Below are 27,626 nucleotides of genomic sequence, written 5' to 3'. Positions count from 1 at the left end.
TTTCTCCTCGTGCGCTATTAAACTCAGCGATTTCCCAAGAAAACTGATTGTGAATTCTATTTTTGTTGCCTGTTGGGCATTTGAGCTCCCTCCACAGCTCCCATGTCTCAGGGAGTAAAACACCCGCCCGCCCCCTCCCTGGACGCAGCCGGCGGGTTCGCGCTTGGCTGTGACTGCAGTGGCCAAGAGGGAATTTTCTTTTAAACGCCGACTCCACGGAGCGCAGAGGTGAGAGTCTGTTTCATCGAAAGGCACCTGCAGTCGCCGCAGCCTCGGCCAGCCCTGCTGCCAGGCCTCCATGGGGCAGCTTGATTTTCGGGCTGAGAAGCAGGCCTTTCTCAGGCTTACGTGTTTGCCCACCACGTGCCCGCCCTCAATGCTGAGCACTAAGGATTCCCTGCACCAGTTTCTGGTCCCTAGAAACACAACACAGCTGTCTCGGTCCCCAAGGGCGGCACAGCCACGCCTGGCAGCCTGCACCCAGTAGGTGCTCAATAAATTTTGGGTGAGCAGCGAAACAGGGACACACTGCCTGGTGGAGGAGCGGCAGCCAGCCAACTGGTGCCAGGTCACGGTGGGGCAGAGGGACCCTGAGGGTGTGTGGTGGCGAGAGGGCTCCCAGGGGGAGCTTCACAGGCGGGGGGTGGGGAGGTGGGGTGGGGGGGGGAGGGGGGAGGTGAGGGAGGCTGCAGGGGGGTGGGGCGGGCGAGGCCTCTCAGGCACAAGGGCTGCTGGATGAGGGGCAAGAAAATGAGCAGGGAAAGGGGAGGGAGAAGAGGAAAGAAGGGGAAGGGTCTGGGAGAGCATCGAGGTGTGGCCCCCCTCCCCAGGCTGGCTCACGGGGTGCAGGGCCCCCCTCTGAAGAGGACAGCCAGGACTCCCCACCCTGACCCCGGGACTCCTTAGGGGACCATTCAAGAGAAATCCCAGAATGCCAGCCCCACCCACCGCTGGTTCAACCCATTCTACAGATGGGGGTCAGGCCTGGAGAGGAGGGGTTGGGCCAGGTTCAGCAGTAACTGGGGACGCAGGTCCTATTTTGGTGATGCCCCTTCCTAAGAAGCCTCTACAGCAGGAAGGGGCGATGAGGAAGCCGTGGACTCCCCAGGTCCACTCGCCTCTCGGCCACTCCAGCCCGCTCTGCGCACACGGCTCGGGGTGCCGGGACTGCTGAAGCCCCGCGCTCTAAACGCCACCGTGGCGCCAAGGTCCAGGACGAGAGCTTGGCGTTAATTGCCTTGGAAAGCGATTATGGACGGCCAGCCGCCCCGCGGGCGTCTCGTTCAGCTCGCTGCGCAGTTTAATCCAAACGCCCTGGTCGCGGCCCGGGGCAGCAGCATCCAGCCACGGGAAAGCGTTCTCATCACATCACCGACAGCGTGGGCGCAGGTGACGAGGGATGCGAACGATCGCCCCTGACTCTCGAACTTCTCTGTCAAGAGGCCTGGGGTGTCTGTGTTTCTGGCGGTGCATGCATGGCGAAGTCCCGCCTTCGAGGGCTTTCAATGAGGGGCTCGTAGAGCAGAAAACCCCGCGGGTGCCAGGAGACGGCACCTGTGGTGTCACGCAGACACTGGTGTGCATCACCGTTCCCAGGTGCTTTGCATTTTATAAATCACGAAAGACTCCTCAGTCGCAGGAACACGAAGGAGGCCGTGAGGATGCTCGGAGGACGGGGGGGGGGGGGGGGGGGGGCGGGGTCGTCCCACGCTTCTGGAAATGCCCTCCGGGCGCCAGTGAGCAGAGGTGGCTGCTGGGCTCCGGGTGTGGGGCATGGAAGACGCCACTGCGGACGGACGGACAGACGGGGAATGGCCAGGCTCCCCACCCTCCCGCAACAGAGGCCCGCCTTCCTCCTGGGGAGCGCTGTTCCCATTGTGAGTGGTCGGGGGAGACAGTCAGGCACGACGCCCCTTCCCCAGCCCACAGGCAGGCCCGGAGCCACACTGGGACAGTCTGCTTCTCTTTCAAACGTGGACCCTGAGTGAAGAATGCATCAGGGGAGAGTGGGGCCAGAGCCCGGGGTGCCTGCCACCTCCCTGCCGGCCGTGCAGCCGGGCGCTCCCACAGGCTTTGTGCTTGGGTAGCTGGACTTGCTTCCCGTCCCAGTAAGGCAAGCCCCCGCCTGCCCCCGGCTTAGCACGAGGAGCCCTGAGCACGGCCTGGCCAGGGAAGGGCAGCCAGACCTACACCAACGCCCACCCTGAGCTTTTTTTTTTTTTTTTTTTTTTTGCTATTCCTCACCCAAGGATATTTCTTCCATTGCTTTTTAGAGAGAGTGGAAAGGAGGGAGGGAGTGACAGGGAGAGAGAGAGAGAGAGAGAGAGAGAGAGAGAGAGAGAGAGAGAGAGAGAGAGAGATTGGTTGCCTTCCGCACATGCTTTGACCAGGGCCTGGGATCAAACCTGCAACCCAGGTGGGTGCCTTTGACCGGGAATCGAACCTGCAACCCCTCGATGCTGGGCCTGGCACTTTAACCACTGAGCCACCAGCCGGGGCTCACCCTGACCTCTGGATCCTAGTGTTGGGGAGGGGTTTCCCGAGAAGGGATTCTGTGGGAGTGCTTGATTGGGCAGAGCCTCAGGAACAGGCAGGAGGGAGGAGGGCGTGGTCTCAGCGTGGTCAGCGTCAGCCTTCTCCCGGGGAGGGGCCTCAGGCCTGTGAACTTCATAGAGAGAGACTTGAGCCTGGGGGCGAAGAAGCCAGGCTCTTGTGGGCCAGGCAGGCTGCTCCCAGCACCTCCCACTGTGGCCGGCGCCCTCTCTCGTGTCGGGCTGGGAGGCGTGAGGCTGGACTGCTCGTGGGGCCGGCTGCAGCCAGTGTGGGCGCCTGCACAGCCCCGCACTGCCAGCGTGTCCTTGCTCACTTTGTTCACTGCCCCTTTCGGTCTCCCACAGGACAGCGCTCAGGACCAAGGGTGCAGCGTGACCCACGGGCACCGGGCCTGTGGCGCCTGGCAGCGTCGTGGAGGAGCGAGCGGCTGGAGCAGCGGCCTGGGCAGAGCTGCGGCGCCCAGCGGCAGGGCTGTCTGCACGGAGCCGGGGAGGCCGCTCTTCCTTCCAAAGACCCGGCCAGGAGTCTCCCTGGCTGTCGGCGCGGAGACACGCGCGGGGCGGCGGGAAGACGGATTCTGCCCGGGCTCACTGTCTCGCGGCTTTGGCAGGGTCTGTGGGACGCGTGACATGGCGAGACAGCTGGTGGGCTGAGCGTTCCCTCTCAGATTTGTCGTCCTGGCCCTGCCTGCTGCCATTTCCGTCTCCAAATGGCGAGTCAAGAGTCTTGTCAGAAAGTCAGCCTCATTAATGTTTAACTCATGTTCCCCGCCGCCTCTGGTCTGTGCCAGCTGGCTGGGATTGGCGATGGCCCCAGACAGGGTCCAGTCCTCGGGGAGCACAGCGGGGGGGTGGGGGGCGGGGGACTTCGGCAGCCAGACCAGGGCTGGGCTGGGGGGGAGGCCACGCGGGAGCCTGAGGGGGCAGGTCCCCACTGAGGATGGAGGCCAGCTCCCAGCCCCTGAAAGAGAACAGGGTGGAGGATGGGCAGGGACCAAGGGGCATTTGGGGGACAGTGAGGAGGGATGAGGCTGGACACAGGTCGAGATGGGGTGATGAGGCATCCACCAGCCCAGCCTCTGCTGAGCCCCACCTCTGCTCCCCTTTGGAGAACACTGCCCACCTGCTCTGTATGGACAGGTGGGCAGGACCCTGCCATGGGCCCCAGGCGCACCTGCCCTGACACTGTGAGGGGCTCGTCACCCAAGCTGGGACGACGGTGATTCCCTTCAGAGCAAACCTCCTCCTTTGTCTGTCACCCGGTTTTTCCTGGGAAGGACGGCTCCACGGGACTCACCCTGCCTCTCCGTACTGTCCTCACCTGAAACAGGATTCCTATGCCAACCCTGCAGGGCTGTGGTCAGGAGGATATGGGAGGCGGCAACTGATGGTCCGCACCACCTCTGACTGGTAGCACTGAGTGCTGAGGGCTGTGCTCAGTCAGCACTGAGGGCTGTGCTCAGTCAGCACTGAGGGCTGTGCTCAGTCAGCACCGAGGGCTGTGCTCAGTCAGTACTGAGGGCTGTGCTCAGTCAGCACTGAGGGCTGAGGGCTGTGCTCAGTCAGCACTGAGGGCTGAGGGCTGTGCTCAGCACTGAGGGCTGAGGGCTGTGCTCAGTCAGCACTGAGGGCTGAGGGCTGTGTTCAGTCAGCACTGTTTTTAATAAATGAGAGCTGAGTACTCTGAGTTGGGCTGAGTACTGACTGAGTCAGCAGTGGGCTGGGTCCTGAACTTTGGGGATGAACCAGGGCTGAGTTATCGGTGGTGCAGAAGCAGAGGTGGTGGAAGTGTGACCACAGTAACAACGGCAGATGCTCCCATGACCAGTCCACAGCTGCCATGGCTACAGACGAGGACGGCAGGCTGGCCAGGCCTGGGACGGCAGCAGGAACCGCCCACTCTACTCAGGAGACAGAGTGGGCGAGGAGGTCCCTCCGGTGGAGGCGAGGTGGGCAGGGATGCCAGGCGGGTTCCAGTCACTACTGCCCAGGCCAGCGACTCCCAAGCTGGCCCTGCCTGGAGGTGGAGGGCCCGTGGCCTGTTTCAGTGACTGTCTGAAAGGCCCAGCGACACCCCCCAACCCCTGCAGGGTGATGGCCAATGTCCGAGGGGCTGAAGGGTCCAGAACGGGCGGCGCTGGGGCCACAACACCTTGCTGCTATTACCTGTGGGACTCCAGCTGCCGCTGGTTCAGTGACGGGAGAGTTCTCTGTGGCTCCTGCCCTGCTCCAGGAGCCCACCCCGACCCCCGAGGTGCGGGGCAGGGCGGGCTGGTCCGGAGGAAGCTGCCTGTGAGCCTATGGGACACCTGCTCTGTGAGCGCATCCAAAGGGGGCAGTGAAGCTGCCTGGTTCAGGGAGGGATGGCTGAGAGGGGACAAGGAAAGGCTGATGCTGATGGAGGGCTGCCCGTCAGGCTGGCAGCCACGATGCTCGTCTGACAGCCCTGCCCCCGGGCGCTATGCTGGCTGCAGACAGTGACTTGCTCAGTCCCGCCGGGATCTGACCGAGGCGTTGGAAACAGATGCCGGGGACTCGCCTCCCATGATTTTACCGCTAAGCACCGTCAGCTTTTCAAAGAAATGGCTGCTCCTCAGCGAAATCCAGCCTGAAACGGAGGCTGGGGCTCCACCCTCACCACGAGGAATGCATCACTGTGACTTATCCTTTTAATTGAAATCGCACTTTCTGTTCAGCTGTGGGAGGGCTGGCACACTTCCCGGCCAGGGCTCCAGGGCAGCGTGATCGGACACAGGCAGAAGGTTTACGCGGGGACACGTGCGGCCTGCGTGAGGCCACTGAGGGACAGGGACGATGGATTGTACGCAAACCCCATCACAGGCATGGCCCCTAGAGCTGAGAGTAGTTTGTCTCTACATAGTGTGAGACTCCACCCTCTTCCCAAGGGAGCGTCCGCACCCTGCCCCTCGCAGCCTTCAGATCTCAGCCCAAGGCTACCTCCTCGAGCAGCCCTCCCTGCCTGCCCGGCCTGCAGTGACCGTCCAACTGCCTCTTTTAAGATCATCTGTAAACCTGGAGTGCGTGTTGCTTATTCATCACCCGTTTCCCCCTCCACTGCCTGCCTCACTCTGCGTAGGTCCTAGCACCTTGGAGAGCTCCCTCTCCCCAGTGACGGGACTCCACTCTGCAGGTGCCTGTCCCCTGGTGATGACTGCACGTTCTCGTCTTCCTCCTGGGCACTTACCAGGTGACTGCTCTGCCCCAGGCCTGCACTCAGCCCTTCGACACGCCTTACCGCAGTGACTCCTCCGACAACCCGAGAGATGGTGCCAAGCCCCTTTAGATGTAGAGAGTGGCGGTCAGGGAGGCAGAGCCAGGATTCGAATACAGAGCTACCAGCCATCACCCCCTCTCTGCTAGTCATGCAACACCCCTGGGGGAGGGGAGAACATCTCAGAGCACTGGGCCTAAGCCTGGCCTGGGGACTCCAAGAGGGCTTCTTGGAGGAGGCAGAGTTGAAAGGGGCAGAGTCTTCTTGGTGCCACACCTTGAATCCTCAAGTCTCCATCCAAAGCAAAGTCACCAGGTGTCAGTGACTTTGCAGGGAGCAGAGGTGAGCGCACTGGTAGCTTGTGTGTGGGGCCTCCGAGTCTAGGGCCGTCATTTCCCAGGACTTCTGCCTTGTCTCCCTCAGGCCTCAAGCCCCTGATTAGTGCCTGAGCCTGGGCCCAGGCTTGGCATCTGCGCACCCATTTCCCTGCACAGTGCTCCCCAAACCGCCCGAGAAACAGCACAGCGGCCGGCAGGGGCCATCTCACTCAGGGGCCCGTGTGGGTTTGGAATCGCAGCATCAGGCATCTGTGCGCTGACAGTCCTCGAGGAGCTGCTGACACATGGGGCCGTAGCCGCTTCCCGGCAGCCCTGTGATGACCACAGATACCGGGCATTCGGAGGCTGTGGGGCCAGCTCTCTGGATCCCCCAGGGACAGTCTGGGCTTGGGCGGGGCTAGGGACAGCAGCAGAGCGGTCACTTCCTGGCATCCCAGCAGCTTTCGGGGAAGGGGCTGCGGGGTGGGGTGGGGGGGCGCTGGGCTCACAGTGAAAGGCGGGTTGCTATGACATCAGAAAGGAAGAACCGGACCCTCTGCCAGGAACCAGCCTGTGCTGCGCCCCAGTGGGTCACGACACCCTGGGACCCTCAGATCAAGCTGGGAGGGGGCATGCCCGCCTCCTCCTGTCTCTGCCAGGACTGGCTGGGTCGGGCCAGCTGTGGTATCCATGACCCAGGCCATGAAAATGTGATCCTGGCCCTGGGGGTCTTGGGTCCTGTTGGCTATGGGATCGAGTGTTGGTTGGAGGAGGTGGGCAGACCTCAGATTGTCCACAAAGGTCTTCTTGTCCTGACCCTCACCCCAAACCAGGCCTGCTTCCTGGACTCGCTGCCCAGCCTCTCCCACATCGTTTTCCTCCTGTTCTCTCCATGCCCAGCCCAGCCCACCAGTTCAGCTGTGACCACACTCGCCCTCTCTCTCTCCTCCCCAGCCACGCCGTCTCCCTTCAGCTCCCAGATGCACTGTGCTCGCTCCCCCCAGGACCTTTGCACATGCCGTCCCTACACCTGCCTTCCTGTTCCGTGTTAACGCCTGTTCACACTCGAGTTCTCAGCGTAGGTGCCACCTCCACTCACCCCAGTGAGCAACTCAGAGCACAGGTCCTTCCTGTTAGCATTCCCAATAGTTTCACTTTTGTCTTCACTGTATTACGTGACTCCTGTTTGTTTGCCCTGAGGTGCAGGGTCCTGTGAGGGGCCTGTGCCTGCCCCAGAGCAAGGGCGGAAAGGCCACAGGTTGTGAGACTAGATGAAACCTCAGGGGCCACGTTACATCCAAACAAACAACCAAAATGTGAGGCTAGTTCCCCAAATCGGTTCTTCATGTTCTGGTGGAGGGAGAGCATTCCCTGGGCAGATGCGTTTGGGAAATGCCAGCCGATCTCAGAGCAGCCCAGGAGGCGGGGCCCTGGCTGTGGCCACGGGATGAAAGAAATGGCCCTGGAGTTCCAGGAGAGGGCGGGTTTGGGGCGATCCCACCTTTACACATCCGGTGGGAAAAGCCTCGTGTGGCAGCTGCCAGCGCCCAGACAATTTGACCTGACACCTGAGGAGGGCTAAGCCTGTTCTGACCCTGCTCATGGCCCCCGAGGGAGGAAGGCTGTCGATGACAAGGGCCTCACACTAAGGTCCTTCCCTTCTCAACACCCCTGCAACTGGAGCACATTCGACCTGGACGTCTTGTTTGCCACCGGATTACTATTTCGTATCAAGACCTCTTTTCTCCCAAGTCTCATGCTGGTTCATTCCAGACACATTAATGAAGCCAGTTGTAGAAACACTACTTGTCCGCACACAGGCTCTTGAAGCAGAGGCAGGCGGCTGCGCAGGGAGGAGACCCATGAGGCTCTCGCCTCCTTGGCAAGGCCTGTGGCCCGCAAGGTGCCCCCGGAGCCCCTGCTTCCGCTCCTTCCTGCCTCTCCATTGTCAACGCACTGAGTCGCATCACAAGGACACGAGGGATGGGAGGCCGGCATCGCTTCTGAGGTTTTATCCATCTTTAGAAGATTCAAGCCAAACCCAGCGACCCACCAGCAGCCTGCACCTGGCAGTTAGCCGGAGGGGGCCTCTGGAGAGCCGAGTGAGGAGACGGCCTGAGGTGCAGGGAGCTGGCCTGCACAGCCAGCTGTTGGCCCTTCGGAGGACAAGAGACCCCGGGACCTGCTCCGACACCTGGTGGAAATGATCAGGGGAAAGGAAAATGGCCAATGTGGTCAACTGGCACACAAAACGATGGCCCCGAGACTCGCACTCCTCCAGCAACTTCTCTTTTGGTTAATCTTCACCCGAGGATATTTTCCATTGATTTTTAGAGAGAGTGGAAGGGAGGGGAAGAGACAGAGAGAGAAATATCGATGTGAGAGAGACACATCGATTGGTTGCCTCCCGCACGCACCCTGACAGGGCGGGGGATTCAGCCTGCAACTAAGGTACATGCCCTTGACTGGAATCAAAACCGGGACCCTTCAGTCTTTGGTTGACATTCCATCCACTGAGCCAAACCAGTGAGGGCTCTCCAGCAATTTCTTCTCTACCCCTACGACACCGTCTCTTCCACGCTTCTCAATAAAACACACGTTCTGCCCTAAGAGAGCTGGCCCATGACACGGCTTGACTGCAGAACATCGATTGGTGGAGCCATGCTTAGGCATGAAATTCACCTCGTGGACAATCTCATGTCTTATTGTTTAAAGGCTTTACACGAACTGGCAACATAAACCTGCTGCATGCATTTATTCTTATGCTGCCAAATATTTGAGTGGACATCAAGGGCTTAGCAGTTCATCTGGTGCAGGACACACAGATTCATGGTGAAAGCACTGCACCGATGACCACAAGCATGGGTTTGAGATGCCAATAGTTCTGGTTCAAGCCCCCATCCTGCCACTTATCAGTGTGGACATGTTTGGCCTCCCGAGCCCTTGTCTCCTCATGTAGAAGGTGATGATACCTACTACATCAAAATTTCCAAGAGGGTTAAAACAAAGATGTTTGTAATTTAGAAGATTCATAGAAAGTGCTCAAGATATGGGGTTGCAACTTCTTCCTTCTCTACCATCACCATCATCCCACCATCACCATCACATTTATCCCCACCATCATTATCACATCATCCCATCACCTTCATCATCATTACCCTCATCATCCCATCATCACCATCATCACCATCACATTTATCACTACAATCCCATCACCTTCACCACCACCATCATCCCATCGTCACCATCACATTTATCACCACCATCATTATCACATCATCCCATCACCACCATCTCCATAATCACCATTATCATCATCAACATTGCCATCCTCCTCCTCCTCCTTCTCCTCACCACCACCACCACCACCGTCACCATCACCATCATCATGATCACCATCGTCACCCTCACATTTATCACCACCATCAGCATCATTGCCAGCACCACCGCCTCGTCATGGTATGAGGAGTCATCTGCTCCTATAAAGGGAGATGAAGAGATACCGCACACGTGTCACCTAGCCATACTGAAGACTATTAGTGAGCCCCAAAGATGGACGTACCTAAGAGTACTTGTGGGGCAACAGAAAGGAGTAGCTGACTATTCCACTTCTCAAGAAGAATTCTTACATTGCGGCTGATTTCACAAGTGAAAGCTGTGGTGAAGGAGAGTTTTCTTTACTTGGCACCTTGAGACCAGCGTGCTTGATCTGGGAGAGAGCCCGGTGGCCCAAGGAGGGACTCCCCAGGAGCTCGGTGGAGAGCTCAGCCAAGTGGACTAGGGCGCTGGACAGATGTCCACTTCTCTTGCACACGTTGATGAGTCTCACACAATGACAAAGAGCCACGAGAAAGTGTCCCTGGTGGTGGGAGGCGGTGTGGGTGGTGATCCAAAAAGGCCCGCTCATCCAGTGGCACCTGCTGGGTGACCTGGGCAAGCTCCTCCCCTTGCTGGACTTCCATGTCCTTTGTAAAATAAGGTTTGGACCGAACAATCTCTAAAACGTTTCTCCTGCTTCTAAACCCTGTGTTTAAAAAGCCTTTATTGATGAGAGCATTACAGATGTCCTCCCCTGTCCCGCACTGCCCCTCTCCACTGGTTTTTATGATGATAGGAAATGCAGATTTAGGGAGAACGAAAGACATGCACCTCAGTGCATGATTCTGAAGCAGGAAGTTGTAAGACCTGCTTTATTTCTCTCGTCCAATTGGAGGCGACCTTCACAGTGTTGATGGGCTTTAACTCAGCCAGTCCCGCTGTCGCCCCTCTAGTGTCGTGGAGAAGACTCCGCTCACCCTATGGGGGGGCCAACAGGACTCCCAGAAGAGGTGGGTGGCGGTGGGTTGGCGGCCATGCAGGAGGCTGCATGGCTTGCTTCTCTTGGAACCATCTGACAGGAAGCACAGCAGATCTGGCTTCTGAGTCAGGGCATGTCCAAGGGGGACGACAGTGTCTCCCCAACTCTGTGTGCCCAGCTTCTGCCTCAAGGAAGGCAGAGATGTGACCGTCTAGTAGACCTCCGGTTGGGAGGTCTGGGGGTGCAGCTGCATTTGAGCCTGGACTCTCTGCCAGGAGCCAACGTGGGCACCAGGGATCTCCTTCTGTGCAGGCTGCTGTGGTGAATGTGTGGGATGGGGCGTGAGAACACGCTGAAGCGACGGCTGTGGGCTTGGGAAGGGGCCCTGTGACTGGCGGGCCCTCCCGCAGGCTCTGTTTGTCCTACTGTTTTCATAAGAATTGGGATATTTTGTTGTTGGTGGTGGTGTTTTATTTTTTGGATTTTTTTGGCTTCTCTTGAAAAACTGGGACATCTGGGCACAGTGGGCCCCTGGCAATATCCAGCAGGGTGGAGAGGACCCTCTGCCCTGGGGCGCCTGCTCTCGGGTCCGCCGCAGTCTCCACCACGCCCCGTTGTCTCATGCTCAGCCTGGCCCCGGACCTGGGCCCTTGTAACAGAAACGGGAAGCCCCATAGCCCCAGCTCCCACCGTGCACCCGCTCAGCCTCGGTCCTTACAGTTTAACCCCCGATGGCTGGCTGTTGATGCCAGGGAAGCTGGTCCTCCAAGATCCTGTCGACTGGGCTGGCACCGCCTGGGATAGAACTGTCAACAGTTTCCACACGATCACAAATGGCCACTGTTTCAGCTCTTCTCTGAATGTGGGTCCAAACTCAAGGAGAGTTCATCGGTTTTCATTTTAGCACCAGGAGGGGTGTCTCCTGAAATACTGTGTGCCTCACCCCAGGTGCTTCCAGACCAGAGACACAGTCAGGGTGATGCAGCCTTCAGAATGAGGCCGCGACGAGTGCCTGGCCTGGGGCTCTAATCCCACCTGTAATGGCTGTTGTGTGCCACCTTGCCTGGCCGTCTTGGGTGAGACTGCCCTTCGAATCAGTGGACTCTGAGAAAAGCAGATTCTCTCCCTCAAGTGGGGGCCTCATCTCATCAGTTGAAGCCTAAATAGGACAAAAGACCGGCCTCCCGAGGGGGGTCCCCAGCAGACAGCTTTCAGACTTCATCTGACCATTGCCCCCCCCGAGTCCCCGCCTATTGGCCCGTGCTGCGGATTTTGGACTTGCCAGACTCCATAACTGCACGAGCCAATTCCTTATAGTAAATCTCCTTTTCTACTGCACACGTGCCTTTGGTCTGTTTCTCTGAGAAACCTAGCTATCATGTCGCCGTCTCTCCCGCCTGCCATGGACGGGCAGTGGCACGGCGGTGCCGCCCCAGGTGGGCTGCACATGGTCTTCAACCTGCTGCCCTGGAAGTTTTATGTTCAAAGATCATGGCGGGGGGCGGGGGGGGGGGCGCAGTCTCCTGTTGTGTCTGGGGTCTGACTGGGGGCAGGGAGAGGGGTGAGGAGGGCAGCTGGCCATTCTGACAAGCCCAGGGGCCTTTGGTCGGCCATGCTTGATGGAAGGCGAACTTTCCCACCAAAAACTTGGTGAAGCCCAGCACTTCCCAGTGACATCCTTGGCGGGCACTCCCTCTAGGGCCTCCTCAGAGCTCTTCCCACCCGCCAGCCCCACCCTCGAACTGGACACACAGAGGGCACCCTGGACACCTGGGCGCGTGCTGGCTGGATCACGCATCCTCCGCCTCAGAGCCCGGGAGCCACAGGTGTGCGAGGCCACTCCCTTATCAGCTTTCACTTTAGCCAACAAGCATTCTGATCACCGAGCTCTGCTCTATAAAAAGTGCCGTTTCCTCAGTTGTTGCTGTCACCAGAGGCCCAACCATGACACTCACAACACGAGACAAGGTGTTATTGTACTAAAAGGAATGAGTGACAGAGGTTTTTATTTACACGACTGATGTACGTAGGCATCAGATGCTTTTTACACTGCTCCCAAGAAACAAACATATAATTCACCAGCATCTGACGGCAAGGTCACTGCAAACACGTAAGTTATTAACGAGAAGGTGTCTAAGTATAAACCTCAAAGACCCACCTTTCTCCCTAAAGACAAAATAAGACATCTACTCACTCCCGAAGCCAGAGGAGCTGGGAAGGGAGCTGCCCGAGGAGCCTCCTAGCTTGTGAAGGTGCGTGGATCGTGGCCAATCCCGCATCCACCCTCCCCCTTCCCTGTCTCTCACCACAGAGTCTAGAATTTTGCCCACATTTGCTGTCCCAGCCCCCCGTGCAGCTCAGGGCGATCTGGGACCAGTCTCTGAAGGATGAGACAGAGGGACGGAGTGCAGGGGATGCTGGATATTTCAGCTTTCCCAGCAACTGGCATGAAAAGGTAGTTACTACCATCGCCTGTCCAAGGGGACAAGGTGGCAGGCACATGGCAGCCCTCTTGCAACCATGAGAGCACACAGCCAGCGGCTAAGGTGGGAACCAGGAACTAAAGGCGGCTGAGTCCTTGAGGGCATCGCTGAGCTGGTGAACCAGCCCTGTCTTCCCTTCTCATGACATGAAATAGCCAGTGCTCAGGCCTGGAGGTCGGACACTCATTTCCTTGTGAGGGAAGCAGCCCCAGGGGTGCAGAGGGGCAGGGTCCTCACCACCAGGCGGAGGGCTCAGAGGGAAGGCAGCGCTGGCGGGCAGCACAGGGCCTGTGTCTGAGGTGAAAAGGGTCCGTGTGCTTGGAGATCCGAGGGCCCCTCTGAACGGAAGAAGAGGACTTGATGGACACGAAGAGAAGTCTGTTTTCGTCGTGAGTGTAGGACTCCAGGCAAATGCCTTGGTGCGGTCGGCGCAGGTGCTCAGACCGGGGCGGGGGTGGGGGGGAGTGCGGTGGGGCAGCCTCCCACACCTGAGGTGGCTGGACACTGGCTCTAGCACCTGCACCCTCGGCCGACCCCGCTGGCCGGCAAAGGCGACTGGGCTTCTCTTGAGGGCCCTGCTGCCCAACCACCGAGGCCGTTCCTGCCACCAAGGGGATGAGGCGCTGGCAGCCTGGACAGCGGCGATGGTGAGGGCGGCTCTCACATCTCACCCTCACCAAGGTGCACGCGTGCACATCCGCACCGGCTCATTTTTGGGGAAAGAAATCAGAAAAGGTTATGACCAAGTGGGTGGAGGGGAGGAGGGCTCTACTTTCTACTATGCTACTTTGTAGAAATTCAAGAGAATTTTCTAAGCGTGTTCACATGTTCTATTTAAATAAAAGGTCAATAATGGTGAACTGAGTGGGGGGTAGAAACCACTTTCTTTCCCTTATTTCTTTGTGTTGAAGAACTAAGAAATGCTATCTATACTTTTAAAAAAAGTCAACTGCTCTGCTGGTAACCCCACCCCAGGCTGCCCTCCCACGCGGGGCACCGTGTGAAGCTGGGTGGGTCAGTGGGGCCCCCCTCCTCGGCACGCGGTCAGGAGCCGGTGCCTGCACAGGTGCTCGGGCTCCCCGCTCAGCTCCACCAGCAGCTGAGTCGGGCCTTGGGCTTAGGAGAGCCCACAGGCTGTGCGGCCCCCTTCAGGAATGTTAGAAGTGGTGTCAGCTGGGTGGCCCTATTTGCCCCTGAGCTGGGCTGGCCCACCGTGAGCACGTACCCTGGACCAGGCTCCTTCCAGCCACCATTCCGGTGTGGCCTCCCCTCTCTCCTCCCACCATCCCTGGCGAGGCTACTGCTGTCCCTATCTGACTGACGTGGACGCCGGGCCGCTGTGAGCAGGACGGAGGGCCAGCTGCTCTGCAGGGAGGAGATGGTGTCACCTGTGAGCACAGGTGAGCTTGGGTTTGACTGAGCCCAGACCCTGCTTTCCACATTCTCCCCTCAGCCCACGGAGGCCCCTCTGGGTGGGGTAGGGTGGGTGCTGAGAATGGACAGAAGCCAGAGGCCCGCCAAGCAGGGTCCAGGGTCTGACGGGGACGGCCGGGCGCCCAGATGCAGCCCTGGGGCTCCTGTGGTGGCGCCCACCTGAGCACGTTCCAGGGGCCCCGACAGCTCTCTAGCAGTTCAGGATGGAAAGACCGATGAGCAGGAGGAGTTGACAAGGAACCACTTTTTCTGCGTCATGAATTCGGGGGACTTGCAAGGTCTGTGGGGACAAAGACGCGCAGAGAAGCCCGAGAGCCAGTCTGCAGCTCTGTTCCTGGGACCCGGACAGACCGCACTGGGTCAGAAACCTTCCAGACCCACGGGGAAGACAAAGGCAACTCCCCACACTTGTAAGCCACCTGGAGGCCGGAGGCAGCCCCGCCTGACTAAAGCCTGAGGTGGAGGCCCAGGCGCGGCGAGGACTGCGGGCTCCTGGCGCTCCGGGAGGCAGGCCGCCTGGGAGTCCATGACCCAGGCCCAGAGTGCGGGGAGCACGCGGCCTCTCCGGCCCTTTTCCTGCTATAACGTTGACGTCACTTATGGAAACAAGTTCAGGTGGTAGAAGGGGTTGAGCACAAGTGTAAGTGACCCCTGCAAGCCCAGGTTCGCAGTGGGGCCTTAGGAGACCCTCTGTCCTGCCGGCGACCGGAGGCAACCGTGTTCCCTGTGCGCCTTCTAGACCCCAGTGGACTCCGCCCGCCGGGCACAGATCTCGGCTTCCAGCACGGGCTGGCCCCTTGCAAGGGGCGAGAGGTGGCCTCTGGCTCAAGCTACACTTGTAACCAGTGAGCCTCTCCGGGTGGCAGGAGCACAGCCTCTGCTGTCATAAAAATCAGCACCTCACAGGACAGAGGAAAATAGATTTGGTGCTTAAGGAAGTGGAAAATAGAATTTCCCGTCCTATTTTCAGAAGAAGGTCCTCTGAACCATGCCAGCGGAACTGCTGCTTTTGCATTTAGAAAATCGGGGGGCAATTGTGGAAGTGGCTTAATCTTGCTGGTGTTTTATCCCCTGTGAACGTCAGGGGAAATATCGCTACCAGGAAAAGAATGATGAGAGCAAACACCAACCTCAGTGGGTTTTCAGGCTGGGAACGGTGGCCACACCTCCAGAAAGAACCTCTCTCTGTTGCCTTCCCTCCAGGACCAGCTTCCAGGCCACAGCTCAGCAAGGCCGCAGGGGCGCCTCCCAGGGGTCCCAGGGAAAGCCCCACGTGGCTCCCCAGCGAGGGCCTGAGCTGGTGGGTTTTGGGTGCATCAGGCCTGCGTGCCAAGGCCAAACGGAAGTGCCTGCTCAAACCCTCTTGCAAATGAGAGCACGGAGGGCTGAGCAGATAAGCGGGAGGACGAGGGCAGCCTGGTGCTGCGCAGTCTCCTCTGCGTGAGCGCTCCACTCCCGGCCGCCACGCACTGCGTTCGGTCATCTAGGGAACAGTTTCAAAGACTTGATACAGGAAGCCGGCGTCCGGGCTTATTCCCAGGCTGGCTTGGAATCTCCCCGGCGGCGGCCCTGGGGCCGGAACGCACTCTCCAGGCCTGTTCGCGGCCGCTGGTTCCAGGGAGCAGGTTTTCCACTGGGGGCGGACGGAGGAGTTCAATTCTGAGGGCGCATCCCGAGGCCTGTGAGGCTGTACTCTGCTGGGCACAGATGAGGTCACCAATGTGCTCACAAGCACAGAAGCTGCTGAACCCCGGCCGAGGCCATTCCTGGGGCCGCCCAAATAGGTCGTGTCATGAAGCCTGGTGCCTGTGACCCGCCTACCACCCCGCAGGGGTGGCCCGACCAGGCTCTGAGACCTGGCCGCCTCTGCGGTGGATGTCAGCCCTGGTCCTGGTGATCACCTGGGAAGACTTGGAGGCTGAACAGCACCAGTCTTTCTGCCAGGGCCTGTCCCCATCCCGCCCTCCGGCACACCTATGCCCATGTGACACCCCCCCAAAGGCAGCGCTCAGGGTGAGGGATTTCCCAGTGTCCTGTTCAGCGGCCCTGGCTGCTGTGAAAGCAGGCAGGGATCCCCGGGTTAACGACGGGAAGAAATAGTTTCAGGAGCCGTGTCCTGCGGGCCACACCTGTGTGCACGCGGACTGGGCACCCTGGTGGAGCAGAGGAGCTGGGCTGCCACGCACGGCGGGCGGGGCACACGGATGTCTGCTGTGGGGTATGAAGGGGCATTGCCTTCACTGGGGCTTCATGCGAAGCAGTGACAGTGTTGATACCGCCCACTGGCCCAGGTGGGACATGTTGTCTTCGAAATGTGGCTCAGTGGCAGGTGCCTGGCCGCGAGGACACTTGCTGCCTGAGTAATGCTCCCTGCCCCGCGCAGCAGTGCCGCAGCCCTGGGAGGTGCGGATCAGGAGCTTCTGAAGGCACCAACATTGCCGCCCAGCACCTGGAACACACATTTGGTGGGTCTCCCTTTAAGGGCCCATTGGCAGCTCACACAGAGCACCGTTTAACCGTCCGCTGCAATGTGCCCCCAACCGGTGCTCCACCGGTGTCTCCTGCACTGTGAGTTTCTGCAAGTTATTTTGGTGTGAGAGGTCGGTGTGCACCAGCTTATGGGGGGTGGGGGGTGGGGGGAACGGGACGCAGAGACTAGGTAAAGGGGCTGTGAGGAGCGGCTCATGGGGCAGCTCTGCCAGCCTCGCCCCTGGGCTGCGTTGCCCCAGGGACTGCTCAGCTGGCCTGCGTTCCCACCCTGCTCTTACGTCCCAGCCGTGTGACCTTGGACAAGTTACACACAGTCTCTGTGACTCACTCTGCTCGTCTACAAAATGAGGGTAATGGAGTGAGGAGGAGATGGCAGTCCCTGGGGCGTGCTGGGTGTCAGCCCTCTGTCTGGGAGGTGGGCCTCGACTGTCCCCTCTCACAGACGAGGCAAGCAGGTGGCCCACAGTCACGCAGTCACATAGTCACACAGTCGGGCGAGGCTTCCGGCTCTTCTCGCTGCACTGGGGCTTGGGAAGCAGGCAGTGCTGGGTGTGACCTTGGGCAAGTGACTCAGCCTCTCTGAGGCTCCGTGTCCTCATCTGTGATGCTCACTCCATCTGACCTGGGCGTCAGGGCCGGGCGAGAGGTACAGGTGAGGCCAGTGGGTACCTGAGTGCCCCAACAAAAGGGCGCTGTGATCACCCACACAAGCGCTCGCGACACGAGAATTGGCGAGGATTGGCGAGGGCTGGCGCGGTGGCTGGATCAGCACCCTGGTTGGCGGAAAGAGGTTGGGGCCGCTGTAGTGCCGGAGGGACCAGAAACACATTTTAAACCCCAGCTCAATCTTGTTTACACGGATAATTCTCAGAACTGAAGGGGTTTGCCAAGGGTGTTAGCGATTCTGGTTGGAATCTGCGGCAGGAATAATTTAAGACCCATCTCCGTGTGAGGAGGGAGGCGGTTGCCTGTGAATCTGAGTCGGTCTCTAGTCGAACAAAGCGTGAAACTTGTGACCCTGGGAGCCGCAGCCCAGGCGGTGCGCTGTCCTGAGTGCGGTGGGCCCTCGGCCGCCTGCTGGTCAGACGCCAGCCCTGCGTGTTCCCAGGTGGCATGGCCTCCCCTGAGCTGTTTTTGTGAGGACACCTGGCCGCCCTGTCGCCACACCGGGGGACAGGCAGCTGCTTAGAAACGAGTCACTTCTCCACACACTGGGGCGCGCTTGGCCGAGGGGATGGGGGAGGAGGCTGCAGGACTTCTACACAGAAGCAATCCCTGGAAACGCCCACGCTGCACCCTGCCACCCTCAGCTCTCCCACGTGCCTGCGGTAACGAGCCATCTTCTACACACAGCCAGGGTTCCGGCTGGTCGGTGGCGGAGCGTGGAGGGGGTCTTCATCAAACCTCAAGGCCGTGCTTGGGATGGTCTGACTTACAACACAGGCCCTGCGGGGAGGGAAGCTCCCCCGGGCGGTTAGAGGACACGTTCAAGAGAGGGGCTCCCCCTGCAGCTGTGCCCGCACCGTTCACCAGGCAGCAGGCCCTCCCCGCTGCCTGCAGCTCCCAGCTGCCCCGTCAGTGGTTTGCTACTCTTGGCCAACGGGAGACCCCGGACAGCCCTGCCCAGGAACGCGATGCGAACGGTCACCCAGGAGGGGTGGGCCGGGGCTGAGGGGCAGGCCAGGGCTGGGCTCCGCTGAGACCACACACTTGCTTAGCTTTCTCCCCACCCATCCTGCCTGCTCCCCTCCCTCCTCTTCTACTGGGCACTCCCCCCAACCCCCATCACATGCGCCCAGTCCCAGTCTGAGTTCTGCTACCAGGGACCCAGGGACAGGAGCAGTGGAGGCAGCCACCTGAGAGCCCATGAACCCAGGGACCATGGAAGGCTGGTGCGGCGCCCAGTGGGGAAACTGCTGGGAGTGCCCAGGGGGAGGGGGGGGCAAACCACCCAGGGCCTCAAGCAGGAGCCCCGCATGGACCGTCTTCAGGACAGCTGGCCGGGCTGCAGGCCGGGGGGCCCTGCGTGGGTGCTGCTGCGCTTACCCATGGACGGTGGGTGCCACTCACGCAGCAGCACTGGTGAGGCTGGGCCCCTCAAGCCCCTACACCCTTAGACGTGAACATTTTTCCATCTCTTTTCCCTTTTCAATGGGTTGATTTTGTTGGCTTTGTTCCTCGCGGCGAAAGGTCCCGAGAAACGCACGCTATACAGGAGCTGCAGGCTCGACTCAGCATGTCCTGCTTAAAAGACGAATTCCTTAAAATAAGGGGGGGGGGGTAGATTTTACTTTAGGGTGCCTAGCTTGGCCTAGCAATTCTTTTTCTATTGAGGTAAAAGGCCACCTAATGTTAAATCCCCCACCCTCCTCCTGTGAGTGGCAGTGCAGCCATGCTAGGTACGCACACTGTGGCCACAGACCTCCGGAACTTCTACTTCTGGCAAAACCAGAATTCTGTGCCTGGTAAACTCTAAGCATGCCCTCGCTCACTGCCTCTGGCTGGGCCAGCGTTCGCTGGGAGAGTCTCAGGAGCCTGCCACAAGGAGAGCCATCAGGACGCACAAGGGAGCCGGCAGTGACGACACCGAGGACGGGGATGAGAACAGCTAGCACACCGCACCGCCCGCCCCGCCCCGCCCCCGCTGCCCTTGACGGGGTGTTGGGGGCGACTTCAACAACACAAGGCTGCTGGCATCCATGCCGACGGCCCTCGCCTTCCTGGGTGAGCCAGTGCCCTGCCTGGCCAGGGCCGCCCTCTGTCTGCAGGACGGCCTGGGTCCCCTGGAGGTTCCCAGACCCGCTCAGCCCAGCCCCAGCCAGGCCCCTGAGGTGAGCAAGAAACCCGGGGTCACGTGGGTGGTTGTTCGCAGGGCACCTGCAGCAACCCACAGAGGGATCTTTTAAAACAAAATCCAGATCACCTCTCTCCCGACAGAACCTGCCGTGGCCCCAGAGACTTAGACCACGTTCTCAGCCTGGCCCAGCCTCCGCGCCCACCGCCCTGGCCCACTGGAGGCCGGTAGCTGTGCACTCGCTGATGTGCTGTGTGCGCGCAGTCAAGCTCTGCCCTGTCCAAGCTGCTCCCCGGCGACGCAGAGCCCGTCCTGGCGGGGCCACCGCTCTCTGTCCTCCTTGGCCTTCAAGCAGGAAGCCTAGCCTTGGTCTCCTCACCTCCAGCTGCCCCGCTGCCCATCCCCACGCCAGACTCCGCCTCCCCTCCCCCACGCGCAGACCTGGTTGGTCCCGCGCTGTGGGCACGCCGGCTGCACCTTAAAGGAGGTGTCGCCTGGTTCGGCTCCTCCGACTGGGGTTTGGTTTGCTTTTAGTTCTGAAACCTGTGAAGAAACAGATCCCTTTGTCTTCCTGGGTGACATGCACAGTTTCCCACGACATTCAGGGCTACAAGTTATTTCTGAGCCGAGCCAGCCGGCCATTGTTCCCGGAGACGCTCTGAGCTGTGACAGGAGGCGCGCCCCTCCCGGGCAGAATCAGATCCACGCACTGTGCTTCCACGTGCAAGTCCTCAGCCAGGGGCCTGCTCACCGCTGCCCCGTTGTTGACATTCACTCCCCAGGCTGTGATATTTGTCGGTGACGGATGGTTTAAACGATAATGTCATTTTTGCTGCCGTGTTGGGGGTTCCAGTCTCTTTAGGCCAGTGACAGCGGATGGTTACATAAAATGTCCTTTAAAGTAAACTTCAGTGTAAAAGGCGAGTTGGTTTAAATAACAGCATTGGGGAGCAATAGGATCCAGCTAAAGGCGGAGAGCGGGAGGGAGGAGTTGGGAAGGGCGCGACGGGCCAGCGTGACCGTGTGGCCGTGGGCGAGGGCTGCCAGCACTGGGAGGGCGAGTGGTGCTGGAGGAGCCGCTCTGAGGAGCCGTGCCGGATTGCTCTTCTGTTGCAGATCTCATTAGGATGAATTTTTATACATTCCCCTAATGTGCCGAGACGTGCTGAGATCTGGGAAGGGCAGCGCCGGGACCGAGGGAATCCTCCACATCGTTAGACTGAGAGCTGGTCCGTAATGTGCCGCCCTCTCAAAACGAGGCTGCACAGAGGCTTTGTCCTGACGCAGGCACCGGTGACAGTGTGTCCTCAGCTGTGTTCTTCCCTCCCCTGCACTGAAAACAGGCCCAGGATACAGATGTGCCCGTTAGGTTCAAAAGCAAAGTTGGATTCTGGGAGTGGGGATTCCTTGGTGACAGGTGGAGAAGACACAGTGTTCCTGAACCCAGAGCTCTGTGCGGTGACAGCCCTGCCGCCGTGGCCTCCCCGTGGCACCTGCCACCTGCCACCTGGCCGGGGCATGCTTTCTAAGCTACAGTACCGGCGTGCAGTCAGCTACACCATCTCTGAGTGACCCTAATGGGGCAGGAGTGAATTTCCCTGCACTTAGCCGCCTCCCGCACACTGCGGTTTGGACTGGGACGAGCTGGCTCACTGTCCACTTTCATGCTGGAGACGCGCCCCGGCCAGGGTCATTGTGACTGTGGCAGGCTCGCCCGAGGTGGCGCCCAGCCCAGCTCAGTCCAGCCAGCACGGTTCTGGAGCCTGCGTCCTGGCCAGGCCCGCAAGCGAAACGCTGGGTGGGTGCTATTTAACACAGTGACAGATGACGTGATTGGCTGTGAGTCTCTGGACTTGCTGAGCAGCTCGAGACACCCGGAGGGCTGATCAAGTACCAGGTGCAGACAGAACTCTCCGTCACCTCCTGCCTGCATTTCAAAGTGCCCAGTGCCCTGCTCATCCTCTCGACTCAGCACATTCCCCAGTGGCTTTGCTGTCCGGTCCCTTCAGCCTGCGGGCTGCCATTCCTCAGCTTGTCTGTCCTCTTGCTTCTGTTTACTTTTCTGAATGCTGTTTGGTCATTACTACGTGGCTGCTTCACACACACGATCACAGCCCAGGCCGCTGCTCTCCCAGATGGCAGGAGCTGCCAAGCCTCACAGGGGACAAGGGCCTGTGGACCCCGGCGGAGAGGAGCAGATGGGGAAGGGAGATTCTGCATCCAGCGATTTGAGCTTGAACAGCCTCAAACTCAGACACTGTATGGGTCTGGGCACCCTGGTACCAGCTGCCGAGAGCAAAGCCCGAAGCTGGACTGTCTAATCGAACCCCGACTCCGGCTGGGCAGGGCGAGGCTGGTCCTTCCTGTGGTTCTAGAACACGGAGGCTGTGGGCTTGACAACACCCACTCTTTCTTCCAACGGCACGGACTTTCCCACGTTGGCTTCTCTGCACAGGCGACCCCAGCCTGGCTCACCCACCGACAACTGGAGTCCCTCCCAGGAACCCGCCCCCCCCCCCCCCCCCCCCAGTGCTCCAACGGGGGCGGCTGTGCTGCTGTGCTGTTTCCATGGCGCTGGAGACTCATACACATCAAAACAAATGAGACGTTTTCTAAATCGTCTCCTGTGGCGGTTTCTTAGCAACCTGCTAATTAGAGGGCCTCTGGGCAGTTAGAAAGACCTGCGCTCTCCGAAGTGCAGCTCTGGTCTCAGGAGCCCAAGCCCTGTCCACGCCCCACACTGGTCTCGGGAGGAGATGGCCCTGAACGCGTCCTTGGGGCCAGATGCCACTCTGCCCGCCCCGCCCGGCCTCATGGGCGCCGGCTCAGAATCTGTGCCCACGTGTGGACGGCACACGCGTGCCCTGGACAGTGGCACCCTGAACAGCTGCCACGGTTGGGACGAAGATTCCCACCTTCATTCCGTCACCTTTTGCCCCGGAAATTAAACGGCTGCCAGAGTGAAGGGTGAGGCAGTGTTTCCCCGGCTGCCCCCCAGTCTGCTCCGCTGTGGCATCGAACCCCGCGTCAGACCTGCTGCTGCATCGAACCCCACATCAGACCCGCTGCAGCATCGAACCCCACATCAGACCCGCTGCGGCACGAACCCCACATCAGACCCGCTGCGGCATCGAACCCCACATCGGACCCGCTGCGGCATCGAACCCCACATCGGACCCGCTGCGGCACGAACCCCACGTCGGACCCGCTGCGGCATCGAACCCCACGTCGGACCCGCTGCGGCATCGAACCCCACGTCGGACCCGCTGCGGCATCGAACCCCACGTCGGACCCGCTGCGGCATCGAACCCCACGTCGGACCCGCTGCGGCATCGAACCCCACGTCGGACCCGCTGCGGCATCGAACCCCACATCGGCACCCCGAGGCTCTGAGGCTGTGGCCGGTGCACATGCACCCGGGACGAGGACTCGGCCTACAGGGGCTCAATGTGGAGACGAACTCCGTCCGGCCCATCGCTGCCATTCGGCGGCTCTCGGACCTAACGGCAGGCTGGGCGGTTTGCAAGCTGGCTTTCACCACCTGCACCGCGCCCCCCCCACCCCCCCTTTAACATCTGTACCCTATTGTCCTCGCTCTACAAAAACAAACCCAGTGAGAGAACACGTGCCTCTTTCGGTAACTTCCTTGACAAACGACTCACGGACAAAACCAGAAATTTAACTCTTTTATGCCGCTGACCCCTGAACAACATAGGTTTGAGAGGTGCAGGTCCAGGTGTTCGTGGATTTTTCAATAAACGTGCACAGTGCTGTAAATGTGTTTTCTCTTTTTATTCTTCTCTTCGCAGCACTTCCTCTCGCTCACTGTTGTGAGAATACAGCACAGAGTACACGTGACGCACTAACACTGTGTGTCCCGCACGGGTCTAGTGGGGCCACGGGGATGCCTGCAGCCGCTGACAGCAATGGGGTCCAGCACACGGTGGGGGGCCCCTCCCACTGAGCCAGCACCCACGTCTGCAGTCACCCCAGCAGCCTGCCTCCAGGACCGGGTGGAGTGTCCACATCCCAGTGGGGAGGACGAGGCCCCGGATGTGTGCGCTGGCCAATGCCCTCCCCACCCCCAGGGGGCGAGGCCCCACCTCAGGCCTGGGCGGCTGCTGCCTGAATGGGGAGCTCTGGGCAGAATCCTGGGTCTTTATTTAGAGTTTGACTTCGGAATGCAGACAGTTCGCTCAAATTCACCTGATATTCACAGAATGTCGAAAACAATGCTCCTACTTTCTGAAACTTATGGGACCTTCCCCTTGAGGACAACAGCCGGTGTCAACCAGCCCACACTCACCAGCCAGACCCATGGGCCGCCTCTGTGCTCTGACCTCCTGACTTCATTTAAGACATTCAAATACTATCTGATTATTCAGAAATGTTTATTGGGGCTAATTATAAGTAACAGTTGATCAGAAATGGTTCAGCTATAAATTAATCCTCAGTGACCACGGCTCTGACAGTTGCTGGCGTGTATTTAACCACATGAAAAGCTTTTCAATTTTGCATTAAGAGGACCGAGGCTCAGGGAGAGCTCAGAGGACCCTCGGCCTCTGGTTCTCAATGGGACAGGGTCGGAGGGGATCATTTTTATTGGCTGCCAGCGTTGCTAGGAGGCAGGTGTCAGCCAGTGACCTGCTGAGCGGGACCAGACACAGTGGGTGCGGACCAGAGGACCACGCCCCATCCCAACCTGGTTCCTCAGGGGCAGAGGCTGCTGGCTGCACAAAACCAGGCTGGGCCTTACTGGGAAAACAGAGGCCTCAGTGACGCACCTTCCCCAGCCCAGCCAGGTCAGCAGGGCCCGGGATCTGCATTTTAACACACTCCCCAGGCTGCAGGTCCGGGAACCAGCCTCAAAGTCTCCCTCTCCTCCACCTCCCACCTCCTGAACAAGGCCTGGGTCCTGCCCACGCTTCCCACCTACCTCGCTGGGCTCCCCCACCCTTCCTTCCTCACCGACGCCTCTCTGGTCCTGCCCAGGCCCACGTCCACTCTTGGGCCGACTCCCTCCTTCCCTGTGCTCTGGTGCAGATCTTGTCCTTATACTTCCACCCCCACACGGCACCTGAAGGCGCCGGGCAGACAGCAAACCCGATGGCGTTCTTCAAGGCTTCTTACCCTGTGATGGGCCTCCAGAGGCCCCCTGTGACCTGCTTCCGGCCCTCCTCACGGGCCTGCTCTCCCACCGCCTCGGCTTGCTGGCCGCATTCTTGCCGCAGACTTCCGCCCCGTGGTGTGCCAAGCTCAGGCCTGCACTTGCTGCTCTCGCTGCCTGATCGCTGCACAGCCAGCTCTTAGTCTTGCAGCAGCTCAACAGTGGCTCCTTGGAGCAGCTTTCACTGACATGCCCCATTTAAAGCATCTGCTCCCCGCCCCCCACCTGCCCATTCTGGCTTGTCTCATCCCTGGGTTGTTTTTCTCGTGGTTCCTTCCAGGTCTGACAGTTTCCGTTCTCTCTTCTGTCTCCACCATCACGGGGTCAGCTCTCAAAGACAGGATGGGGCCACGAAAGTGTGGCCACCGTTGTGCCTCAATGATGGCAGAGTCCATGTGTAACAAATGCCTCTATGGTGACCAGGTGGGTCCCTTTTCCTCTGACCCAAGATGGACTAGCCTCTAAAACACTAACATTTCCTCCAAGGAGAAATCCGAAGAAACACACACGGTTCTTTGATCAGCCCACATTTCTGTTGCTGTTGATGATTTAGGAAGTCAATCTGGACATATTCTCTGGCCCAGCGCACCTCCTTGGGGGTCGGCCTCCTTGTCAAGTCAGAGTTTTATAGGCTTATAGTCACACCAAATGGAATGGCTATCCCCGACCCCCTGGAAGAATTGCCCACCACGGTCACCAACGTATCACCTTCATCCTCACCGGAGCGTTTTCAAACACTGAAACGATTTAATGGTGGAAAATACTGCTGCAGGTTTCTGCCTGTTCGGTTTGTCCTTTACCTCAAAGGGCTTGAGTGTCTTGGAAAAGCAGCAGGAGTGTCGCTGTGGCTGTGCCCGAATTCTGACCTCAGGTCCTGCTGCTGCCAGGAGCAGTTTGGGGGTGCGGAGAGGGGCGGGTACTCAAATGGCCAAATGGGTGGGTAGATGGGTGGATGGACAAGTGGACATATGAATGGGTGGAGGAGTGGGTGGGTGAGGGGCAGATGGATGAATGTACAGATAGAAGGATGGATGATGGGTGGATGGGCAGACAAATGGACTGATGGACAGATAATAAATTGGTGGGTGGAAGGACGAATGGATGGATGATGGATGGATAAATGGACAGATGGATGGATAATAAATTGGTGAGTGGAAGGACGGATCGATGAGTGATGGATGCATAGATGGATGAAAGGATAAGTGGAAGGGTGGACAGATGGTCAGAGAGATGAATACTGGCCTAAATGAGCATGGATGTGCTAGTACTACCCACCTGTCATCCTTCACCAGCCAGTTTAGGCCTGAGCATTATGAATTTGTGTAAGCCCCGTCCAAATCTGCATGTGAAACTTGCAATCTATGTCACCTTTGGATTCCATTGTTCTTTAAAAAAATTTTAAATGGCCCTGGCTGGTTTGGTTCATGGGATAGAGTGTCGGCCTGTGGACTGAAGGGTCCCAGGTTTGATTCCAGTCAAGGGCACATGCCTGGCTGTGGGCTCCATCCCCAATGGGGGGTGTGCAGGAGGCAGCCAATCTCTCTTATCATTGATATTTTTCTCTCTCTCCCTCTGAAATAATAAAAAATTTCAATGAATTTATTGGGGGGGTAACATCTATACTAATAAAAGCGTAGGTGGCGTCTCACCCTCACATCATCACAAGATGGCCACCCCCATGTTGTCACAAGATGGCTGGCAGGAGAGGGCAGTTGTGAGCGATCAGGCCTGCAGGGGAGGGCAGTTGGGGGCAACCAGGTCAGCAGGGGAGGGCAGTTAGGGGTGATCAGGCCCGCAGGGAGCAGTTAGGCATCAATCAGGATGGCAGGGGAGCGGTTAGGGGTGACCAGGCCCGCAGGGAGCAGTTAGGCATCAATCAGGCCGGCAGGGGAGCAGTTAGGGGTGACCAGGCCCGCAGGGAGCAGTTAGGCATCAATAAGGCTGGCAGGGGAGCAGTTAGGGGGTGTTCAGGCTGGCAGACAGAAGCAGTTAGGAGTCAGCAGTCCTGGATTGTGAGAGGGATGTCCGACTGCTGGTTTAGGCCCGATGTGTGGCAGTTGGACATCCCCCGAGGGGTCACAGATTGGAGAGGGTGCAGGCTGGGCTGAGAGACACCCCTCAGTGCACGAATTTCATGCACTGAGCCTCTAGTTAGCTAATAAAATTATATAGTTTCAGGTGTGCAATTCTATAATACATCACCTGTATACTGTGTGGTGTGCTCACCATCCCAAGTCAAGTCTTGTTTCCTCACCATTTGCCCCCTTTACCCTCGTTGGATTCTATTAGTCTTAATGGAAAGCCCAACCTTGATCTGGCCCCTCACTTCCAAAAGCAAAGTGTCAGGCCTGGTCCATCCCAGGTTGGCCACAGCAGATGGTCAACGCTGCCTCCCAGAGGCAACAGGCGAACTGAAAATGCTGTGTGCCCAGCTCTGCCCTCTTGGGACAAAGGAGCCTCAGAGCAAGTCCCAGCGGAGACAGCAGGTCGCTGCCGAGACACAGAACCCTCAGCCGTGCGCTCTCTTCCCGCTCTTTTCAGGTGTGCAGACTGTTCTTGAAGCCGTGAGCTCAGGTAAGCTCCCGGCCGTCCTCCGGATGCGGATGCGCAGGCAGAGCTGAGCTTCCCGTGGAGGGGGCGGGAGGGAGGCTGCCGGCGGTGTGTGTGAGTGTGTGTGGGGGGCACCTCCTTCCAGGTGCTCTCTCAGGTGCTGCTCAGCCGCCTGCTTAGTTTTGCTTTTACTAGACACCGAGGCTCTGTGGCTTTTCTTGTTTTTATTGCCCCACATCTTAGGAAAATGAAATCAGCATCTCAGCTGAAATAAGCATTACAGCTCACGAATCCCCAAAGCCCAAATCAA

General features: G+C 59.0%; 1 protein-coding gene across 1 annotated transcript in view; it reads right to left on the bottom strand.

Annotated features, from left to right (window-relative positions):
• The window catches only part of CDH4 (cadherin 4), a 344,923-nt gene that overhangs the window by 59,160 nt on the left and 258,137 nt on the right, over window positions 1-27,626 (bottom strand). The gene's annotated exons all lie outside the window — the stretch shown is intronic.

The sequence above is a fragment of the Myotis myotis genome, unplaced genomic scaffold, assembly GCF_014108235.1.
Source record: "Myotis myotis isolate mMyoMyo1 unplaced genomic scaffold, mMyoMyo1.p scaffold_m19_p_9, whole genome shotgun sequence".
Lineage (NCBI taxonomy): Eukaryota > Metazoa > Chordata > Mammalia > Chiroptera > Vespertilionidae > Myotis > Myotis myotis.
Note: the sequence above shows the minus strand (reverse complement) of the source record. Positions and strands in the feature narration are given on the sequence as shown.